Raw genomic sequence first — 8,907 nt, 5'->3', positions numbered from 1 at the left:
CAGGGCCACCCAAAGCTATTAAATTCAATTAGCCACCTCTAGAGCTTGGGTAGGCACCAGCTGCAGGATTAGTCATGGTGTTAACGGACTCTCTAATCCAGTCCTGGGGAGACGGGGTGATCTTGACAGCTTTAATGTCACTCGCCCCTACACCCCAACCCTGGAGGGAAACGGACACAAATAACTCCATGATAAAGCAGCAGGCCACCTGCTGTGCTGGGGAGACAGGAAAGCTCCATGTAGCTCGAATCCATCATCATTTACACAGCCTCAGCTGTTGTTTGGCGAGCCTATTGCTCTCCGGGGAGGCATTTTTACTAGCCTACTGATTATTTTTGTTTCTCCGTGGAAGGGAAAGTGAGTATCCTCTGGCTCGTCCGCCGCCCAGAAAAAGACATTTGTTTTGTTTCAACACAGGCTGCCTCCGAGGGGAGTGATCACGAGAAAAAACACGCGGCACAATGTGCCTAGCAGCTTTTTGGAGGACCGAAGCATGGCCAACACGCCCTTCTGCTCTCTAGCAAGGGACAAACGTGAACCCCACGGCAGCCAGCAACATACCCGACCTTCCCTTGCTGTAGACAGGAGTCCACCACTGCTTGGCCATTCACTCCTGCACACCGCTATCACCCATAGCGGAGCGAATGGATGTTTCAGGCTGTGCGTACTAATGAGTCCCTGATATGCTATCCCATGAGGGACCCTTTCCTTGAAAACTGTATACAAATGAAGACGAAAATGGCGTTCACAGAGCTGTGCTGGCCCCTCCTCCTTACAGGGGTTCAACAGTCTCCTGTCTCAATCATGCATTTACCCCTCTGGCACCTAATTCAGATCAAAAACCGCACTAGAGGTTACGTCCTAAGACCAGCATGGCTGCAACCAACAACCTGCTAGAGCAGGGGTGGGCAAAATGCAGCCCGCGGGCCGGATGCAGCCCACCAGGCCATTCTCTTAGGCCCGCGGGACCCCTAAAAGACGTAGGAAATTTATATTTATCCGCCCCTGGCCCTCAAGGGCTTGCCAAAACTCAGCAGGCGGCCCTCCACCCGAAATAATTGCCCGCCCCTGCATTAGAGGTTGGACATTCCTTAAGGTTTCTGCTTATCCCATTTGCCCCTGTAATGAAGTGGAAAAGGGTGTCATTATCTCTATGGGGTCCAAGTCTACTCTGGGATTTGCAAAATAAGTTTGCTGGGACAGCCCCACCGTGCTCTTTCTGCAGCTGCCGATTACAAAGGCTAACACAAACAGGGTAGCTGTGCTCCCCCTCACCAAAAGGAAATTCAATTAAGGCAAAGGAATCCCTAATCCTATTGCAAAGCAGAGGTGAGGAGTGACGAGGGACTGTTCAGAAGCATGTTCACTGCCCTGAGGGCAAGGGCTGGCGGGGTTCGAGGGTCGGGTTGGAGGCGTCTCATTGTGTATTCCACTAGCATTCCCATTGCCGGAAGCTGCAGTTAGAAAATTCAAATTGGAAATAATATACAATTAATAGCAGGGAAGGGAACAGACCTCCAGATCAAGCTGCTGAGGGAAGCAGTACATTCATCATCACTTGGAAACATTAAATCAATATCTGGCTGCCTTTCAAAACAGAAATCCTCTAGTACAGCCACAGGTTCCTGAGCTCTCGAGAGTTCACTTACATAATAGGAAACTACGATTCCTCCCACTGCAGGAATTGCTGGTTGAAATTATCTGGCTTGGGTTATGCAGATCGAATTTAAAGGTCAGAATGGACCGTTCTGGCCTTCACACATGCAGCTTCCCTTCATCCTGACTCATCTCAAAATGCTTTACAATCCTACAGGCATATGCTACCCTGCTTTGCACCCTGAAAAGAAGAATCACTTCAGAGGAAATCTGCTTCCATCTTCTGTTCACCAGCTACCACTGCCTCATTAGCGTGGTTATCAGAGCATCCTTTTGCATGAAAACGGTCCTTTTCCAAGGCTGCTTGTCACATACTGCAAAAGCCTAAAATAAGTGAGGGGACCAAAGTGCTTCTCCAGCACAAAAAGCGACAGAAAACTGACAGCAAATTAATGGTGCTCTGAGCAAATGAGTCCAGAACTGGGCACTGATGAGACTGTCATTTCATCCAAATCACTTCTTTTGAGACCCCAGCTGCACGCCCCAGCTGCTAGATGATCCCCTTCAGGGGGTCTGGACAACGGCAGTGAGATTCCTTTTCTCCCTGCTGCCTCTCAAACAGGCAGACAAAGTAAGTGCTTTTTCTGTTGCAGAGGCACTGAGAGGCGGGCTACGTATGCCAACCTCTCTGTGCCTCGCTTGCTTGCTGCTCTCTATCACCTCTGTGCATTATGTGATTACCTGGCTAACCTAAAGCTTCAATATTTCATTCATTGATCTGAGTGGGCAAACGCCAAACTCATCATACTGTGGAGTGGCCGCTGCCAGCCAGGACTGATAACTTGTCTCTCATCTCAGACAGCAACATTTCCAGAGCTCTGCTGTCTGTCAGGAGTCACCCTGGGACTTTTTCAGGTATTTATGGTAAGGCCTCCATTCCCTTTGGAGTGATGGCAGAAAGAAGTGCGTTGCATGTATTCTTTTTCTATCCGTAACAAACTCACAACACCCACAATCAAAGAGTTTCCTCCCATAGACAGAATGGATGATCCAGTAGTTAGGGCATCATCCAGAGCCCTGCTCTGTCTCCGCTTCCTTGTGGGACCTTAAGCCCTTGATTTAGCCCCTTCGTTCCATCATCAATAAAATGTAGATAACGGCACTCCCCTACCTCACAGGGCTGTTGTGAGAATAAATACGCTAATGAAGCTGTGGTGCTGAGAGATTACGATAATTATAGTAGTATAATTTCCCCAACAAAGACAGTTTAACGAACAGAGGAAAATCAGAAGCTCAAAATGGCAGGAGCAAAAGGACACAGCAAAATGCATAGCAGGAGTTGGAGATCCCCACGAAAAACAAGACGGGGAGGGACACCAGGCAGGACAACATGGAGCCGCAACTTTCCAGATACCCGTGTTGTGTGAAGACTCTTTAAACGCCATGAGGTCAGGTCGCACTTTATTTGCGAATCTTTAAAATGCCTATGGAAGTCCATTGGGCAGTTTATGTGCCTGGCTGCATGTAGCTCCTAGTAAAAGTAGATGGCACCAGACAATATGCAATAAATGTGATGCAGGATAAGGGATGCCAGAGCATTTGGGAATGGGAGATGCAGTTTGTCATGATGGCAGTGCTCCTGGCCAAATTCAGCCTAGCTGTGTGCACTTGTTAAAGCAACATGTACCAGCACCCCAGTGAACTGAGGGCTGCTGTCCTCGTTCCAGCTGGTACTTCCAATGGGAGAGGCAGAGAAAGGGCATCTATGAGCTGGCTCAATCACCCACGCCTGTAGATCAAATACGACAGCAGCTGCTCCCTCCACTCACGGCAGCTACAATTAAAAATAGGTTAAGCCAAAAGGTACATTTGGTCTCCAAACTGTTCTTACAATCCTCTCTCTCACAATCCTGGCCCCTAAGTGCTGCATTGGCAGCCCCAGATGCTGCTTGTAAAGCAAAGACCTCAAAAATGACCTCCCAAGAAGGCATGCAGAGGAGAGCTCCGGCTCATTTTGAAGACACTGTCCCCTCGTCCTATTGTTTCCTGCCTCCTGTTTGTGGTGACCCCAGGGCTTGGCTATTAACTGGCGAGGCCCATTAACCAGGCTGATGTAAACTGTAGTTTACACTATAAAGGGGTTTTGTAAAGGTGAAGAAGGCATCATTAAGAGGAGCAGCAGGCGACAGTCAAGAATCAGAAGCTCCATTTCCATGGGCTGAGGCTGTAGTTCTGCCTGCTCAGGAAATAATACTAGTGATAACCAAGTTTCTGATCTAAAGGGGAATTCAGCTTCAGCAGACAGCATTTATTCTCTCTGATAACCAAGGATCCTGGTTTTCTGATTTAAAAAAAAAATCCCCATTTTTGGTTAAAAAAAATGTAACCCCAAATCCACAGTTTCTCATGCTTAAAATGAAACACCACTAATATATATATATATATATATATATGCATGCATATGCATACATAAATAATAAGTGAGAATTTATTTTATTTATATATAAGAAATTCTTGCTTATTATGTATGTATGTACGTATATAAATAAAATACTATATATTAGTAGTGTTTCATTAATAAAGTGGGGATTTTTTATTTATTTTTTAATCAGAGAAAACCAGGATCCCTGCTGATAACTAGAGGATGAGGTCCAAAGCTCAAGGAAACCTGTCAAATTTTACTCAGTTGCCAGAGTCCATGACTTTACCCGGCTCACTGCAAACTCAGCTCAGCTTTAACAGGCTCCATAAGCCTCTGGGGAAGTCCAGCTGGATGGATAGCAGACTCTGGACATAGCCCCAGAGAGAGTTTAGGGAAGGGAGCAATTCTGCATTAGCTAAGGGAGAAAAAATTCCAGTTCTAACGTCTAGAGCTTCGTTTCCAGACAAGCTGCTCTTCTACTAATGATGAGCAAACCTCTGAAAGAGTTCAAAGCTGACTGAAGAAGAAACACTGCTTGGTAGTTAACACATAAGACTGCAAACTAGAAATCCCCAGTCTCTACGGCTTCTGCCACAGACGTAACACCCTCTGTGACCCTGTGCAAGTCGCTTCCTCTGTCCATGAAACAGGAATGGTAACGTCCACTTTGAATACAATTTGTGAGACGCCGCTAATGCACACCAGATTTCAAATGTTAGACCATGGAGAGCACCACGAAGATGCAAAAATATTCTAGTGTTTCTAGACCTAACTGAAGCAGGCACCTGGGATTACGTGCGTAACTCAGAACAAGCTTTCTCTAGGGAGACTTTGGGGTAAAATACCAGAAAGGCAGCCTTTGTTGCGACACTTCTGTATGTATGGTCCTGGCACAGTGTGTAACCAGTGATGGAAGATCCTATGGTAAAAATGGTTAGCCAAACTCTTGTGAAACGGCAGAATTTTTCAGTGCAAAGGTCAAGTTACTTTTCTTTTTTAGCAGGTTCACCACTTCCTTCTGAAGGCAATAATCGAAATGTAATAATATAGTCACTCCAATATGAGAAAGCAGGTGGTTCAAGCAAACGCCTTCAGTACTTGGTCAATGGAGGTCAAGCATCAGGCGGTGGTTTCTTCATAGCCATGCAATGTATGTAGCCATGGTCCGTACTCTGCCTGGAAAAAAAATCCAACTATTGAATTCTTTGAGGACAATTTAGAGGATTTCCTGTTTCCAGATGTTAATCTGGTTGGCTACTGGGTTTTTTTCTTCTAATCCTGTAATGTTTGCTGTGGACACTACAATGGACATTGCTTTTTAGATCCCTAAAGACTGGGTGGCAGAGTCTGGATATTAGCACAGAGATTTAGTTAATCACTTCCTACACAACTGTTGATTCACTTTGTTCAAATGGGCATGGAGAGGGGACAGACTGACCATCTCCTGGTGTCCCGTCCCTCCTCCCACATGCACACAGCTGGATGCAGGGAGCAAAATAAACCCCACATTGAAAAAGCATTAAGTAGAGGCCGCCAGTCTCCACAATGAGCAAACAGGCTTAAACAGACTAGCCCTGGGATTGGCCAAAGGGCAGTAAGGAAAGGCCCCTCTCCCACTGGAAACATAAACATGTGCAGCCTTTTTAAATGCAAGGGATGCAGAGAAAGAAGACGACAGTTGCTCATTTGAGCGAGCTCGTAAGTTTGGGACAGAGAGAGCCACAGAATCTGAATTGGGCCTGAAAGATCAACAGAGGCAACTACGTTCTCCAGGGGCTGAAAAGAAAGCCTGGGAAAAAAGGGAGTGATTGGACATGATTTTTCTCTTCTCGTGCTGGGACCAAATTAAGGTATGAGTAAACTACCTTCTGCTTCTATGCGAGTAAAGTGTTATAGCCAAGATGTGCAAGAGAGAGTACAGACTGCTACCTGCACTAAGGACACCTTCCTCTTAGCTCAGCCAAGTCGGTTTCCACCCACTTCCTTAGGTAGGAAGAGGGATGAGCCGCTGGTGTCCATAATAATAAGCGAGAATTTCTTAGGGAGTTTTCTTTTATTGAATCAACTATGGGGATAGAGTTAGACAAGCTTTCAAATGCAAGACATTTTTCATCAGGTCTGATCCCAGGAAGCCAAGCAGGCATAGGGAAACACAGCAGAGGGGAGGGGCTGGGAGAAAATCTCAAGGGTGGCAGACGCTCAATTAGCAGAAGAAAGGGAGAAAAGCTCATTATTGGGAGATCAAGGCCTATCTAAAGGGAGGAGGGTCAATCACACTTTCCACGTGTGGAAAGAATTCAGGAATTGGATACGTTATAATATGTGCCACAAGCTCGATATTAGTGGGTATTCGTTTCCAGCCAATTTATGAACTGTTCATGGCCACGTCGTTTCACTCTTACGCTACCGTGATGAAAGGTTATCTGTGTAGGCACCAGGGTGCATATTGCATAGCAATGCTTGCATTTTGCAGAATTGTGGTGGAATGACATCCTAGAAACATCATCTGGGTGACGTCCTAAAAACATCACGTTCTACCCATTTGTGGGTTTTGTTGTTATGCTAAGTTAGCGATTCAAGACGGCTTGGGGCCAGGTTTCCAGTGATCCAGTACCTTCGGTTGTCAAAGGTACTGGATCACTGAAGGTACCAGCAAAGATTTTAGTTGGTCTAATGAAGATATCAAATTTATCCAAAGCAACTTGTCTGCCTTTGGTTGTCAAAAGGACTCAGCGCTCTGGCATTTGAACATCTGCCCATTTGTGTTGGGGCCTATATGCAAGCTGTGCTCTTTTGAAAATCTGAATATTTTAATACAGAATGAACAAAAATTCTCCTGCTGAGAATAAAGGCAACAGCACTAAATTCATGATGCCATCTTACAATATTTAAGACCAACTAGATAAATAAACTGATCATAGCTAGCACTTACGGTGCTTTCTGTGCAAGCCTTTCCCCAGCTATAAACCGATTATTCCCAAGATAGGCACGGAGTAGAAATAATAATATGGAAAAGCCAATTAATTCATAAAAGGTTCCATTAAAAAAAAAAAACTCAGCAAGCTGCTTCATATTTCCTGGGAAAAGTGAAGAGGAAAGCACTGGCAAATACTACAATTATTAGCAGCCCCGTGTAGTCTTGCTGTGTAGGCTCTACCCCAGGTTCCCATCAGCCCAGTCAGAGAGAGAACATGCATCTCCAAAAGCACAAACTCCTACCAACTAGACAACAGAATAATGGGCATTAGCAAGACAGCACATTTTGGCCCAGAGTTGAGCAGTTCTGAGCTTATTCACTCAGAATAAGTTAGTACCTTAGGCAACTAACCTTGCATGGATTCACATGGACTTCTAAGCAGCGAAGAGCATATTCCACACTTATTTCCCAACTCCCTGAAATCCATGGAAGCTCTATAGGTTAGAGACTTACAGTCAGTTCCCCAAGCTGTCCATGAACTCATGATGCCCACCTAATTATCTTTTGGTAGGGCTAGTGCTTACAGGATCAGACGCATCTACATCTTGTAAAAGGCTTTAATATATACGGATGGCACAAAGCGGCATATAACAGCAAGCGTGTTCTACTGGCCTTAAAGGAAAGTGCCAAATTGCTAGCTCTGTATAACTTCAGCCACCTCTTTTATTCAGAATAAGGATCAGGGCAGGGCTGAGGCAAAGGGAATGGGGTTGGGAGAGTGGGGCAGATATTTTGCTTGTAGAAAAAAAAAAAAAAGCTGGGTGCTTTGAGGAGAAAAAGGACACACATGTCGCAGTCCTTTGTAAGCTCCGTGTCTTTCTGCAGCTGCAGAAGCAAGTGAAAAGGCCAGTTGCTCTACCCAACAGTCCCAGGCATACCCAAGAAATTTTTTCCCTGATCTGATAGTTCATACTGGCTGGAGTTGACTTTACAAGGGAGCCAACACAAGCCAAGTAATAGTGCAAAATACCCACTTTGTTGCATAGAAGATAAATAAGAGCCTACAAAGTGGGGCTGTGAGCTGCTGTGCATATATGAGCACACGTCGTTGCCCTCTCCCGGGGGGGACCCTAATTGTTCACGAGTGTGTCACACACCCTATAATGGACAGCCTTCTGCTTTTAGGATCAGAAAATCAGAATTGTGCCTGGGCAAGTTCTGAGCAGTTATCCCATACAGGATACAGACAACTATAAAATGCAAATAGCCACAAATTTGATGTCATCGGTTATTTGATGTAGACAAATGAAATACCGTAACGTCCAGCAAAGAGGGGTCCAAGCTGACCTGAGAAAGCTCCGTGTTCAGGAGACAGAGACCGTATTGAGTCACACCTCTCTGCCCTCATCCACGTGCCCAAAGTTAAGACAATCCAGCTTTTCAATTTAAATGAGCTTCAACAGGCACCAGTGATTGCAACAGCTGCCTCTGTTCCCCAGCTCTGTAATGACCTCGTGTTTGCAGTAATGTCATTAGCAAATTGAACTTCTTCCCACATGCAGCATGGCTAATTTGGAAAAGGGCAAGCTAATCATTTCCTAATGATCAGGGCCTTTGGTAGCAACTGCAAAGAGCCTCCTGCAGAGTCCACATAACAGCGCTGGGTTCAGGCTGAGATAGTAAGCCGGGTTTATCTGAAGTCAGGCAGAAGGCAGAGTAGTTTTGCACCTTATAGCCTAACTCTATCAGAGACATAGCTGCATAAGCTTTCATAAGCAGCAATTTACTCCATCCAGTTTGAGCCCCTGTCACAGCTCTGCCCCTGCATGTGAAATCAGAGACAGGCAGCAACGGCCAGGGCTGGGTGGAGGAGGAGGAACAGAGGTGCCCTGCTGTAGGTTACAAGCACAAAAAAAAAAAAGGCATTTTTTCTCGTAGTACAACCAGTTGGATCTGGGGTGGCTTACTCAGA

General features: G+C 45.6%; 1 long non-coding RNA gene across 2 annotated transcripts; it reads right to left on the bottom strand.

Annotated features, from left to right (window-relative positions):
• Nucleotides 1-2,765: 2,765 nt before the first annotated feature.
• Nucleotides 2,766-8,348, bottom strand: LOC102378699. Of its 2 annotated transcripts, none has more exons than XR_323962.2 (3): nucleotides 8,283-8,348; nucleotides 4,864-5,194; nucleotides 2,766-3,430 (listed from the first exon to the last, which is right to left on the bottom strand). It is a non-coding gene; the product is annotated as an uncharacterized LOC102378699 (long non-coding RNA). The 2 variants fall into 2 exon arrangements; XR_323961.2 differs by lacking the exon at nucleotides 8,283-8,348 and adding an exon at nucleotides 7,347-7,389.
• Between the last annotated feature and the right edge of the window lie 559 nt (nucleotides 8,349-8,907).

This window comes from Alligator sinensis, unplaced genomic scaffold (genome assembly GCF_000455745.1).
Source record: "Alligator sinensis unplaced genomic scaffold, ASM45574v1 scaffold1322_1, whole genome shotgun sequence".
Taxonomy (NCBI): Eukaryota; Metazoa; Chordata; order Crocodylia; family Alligatoridae; genus Alligator; species Alligator sinensis.
Note: the sequence above shows the minus strand (reverse complement) of the source record. Positions and strands in the feature narration are given on the sequence as shown.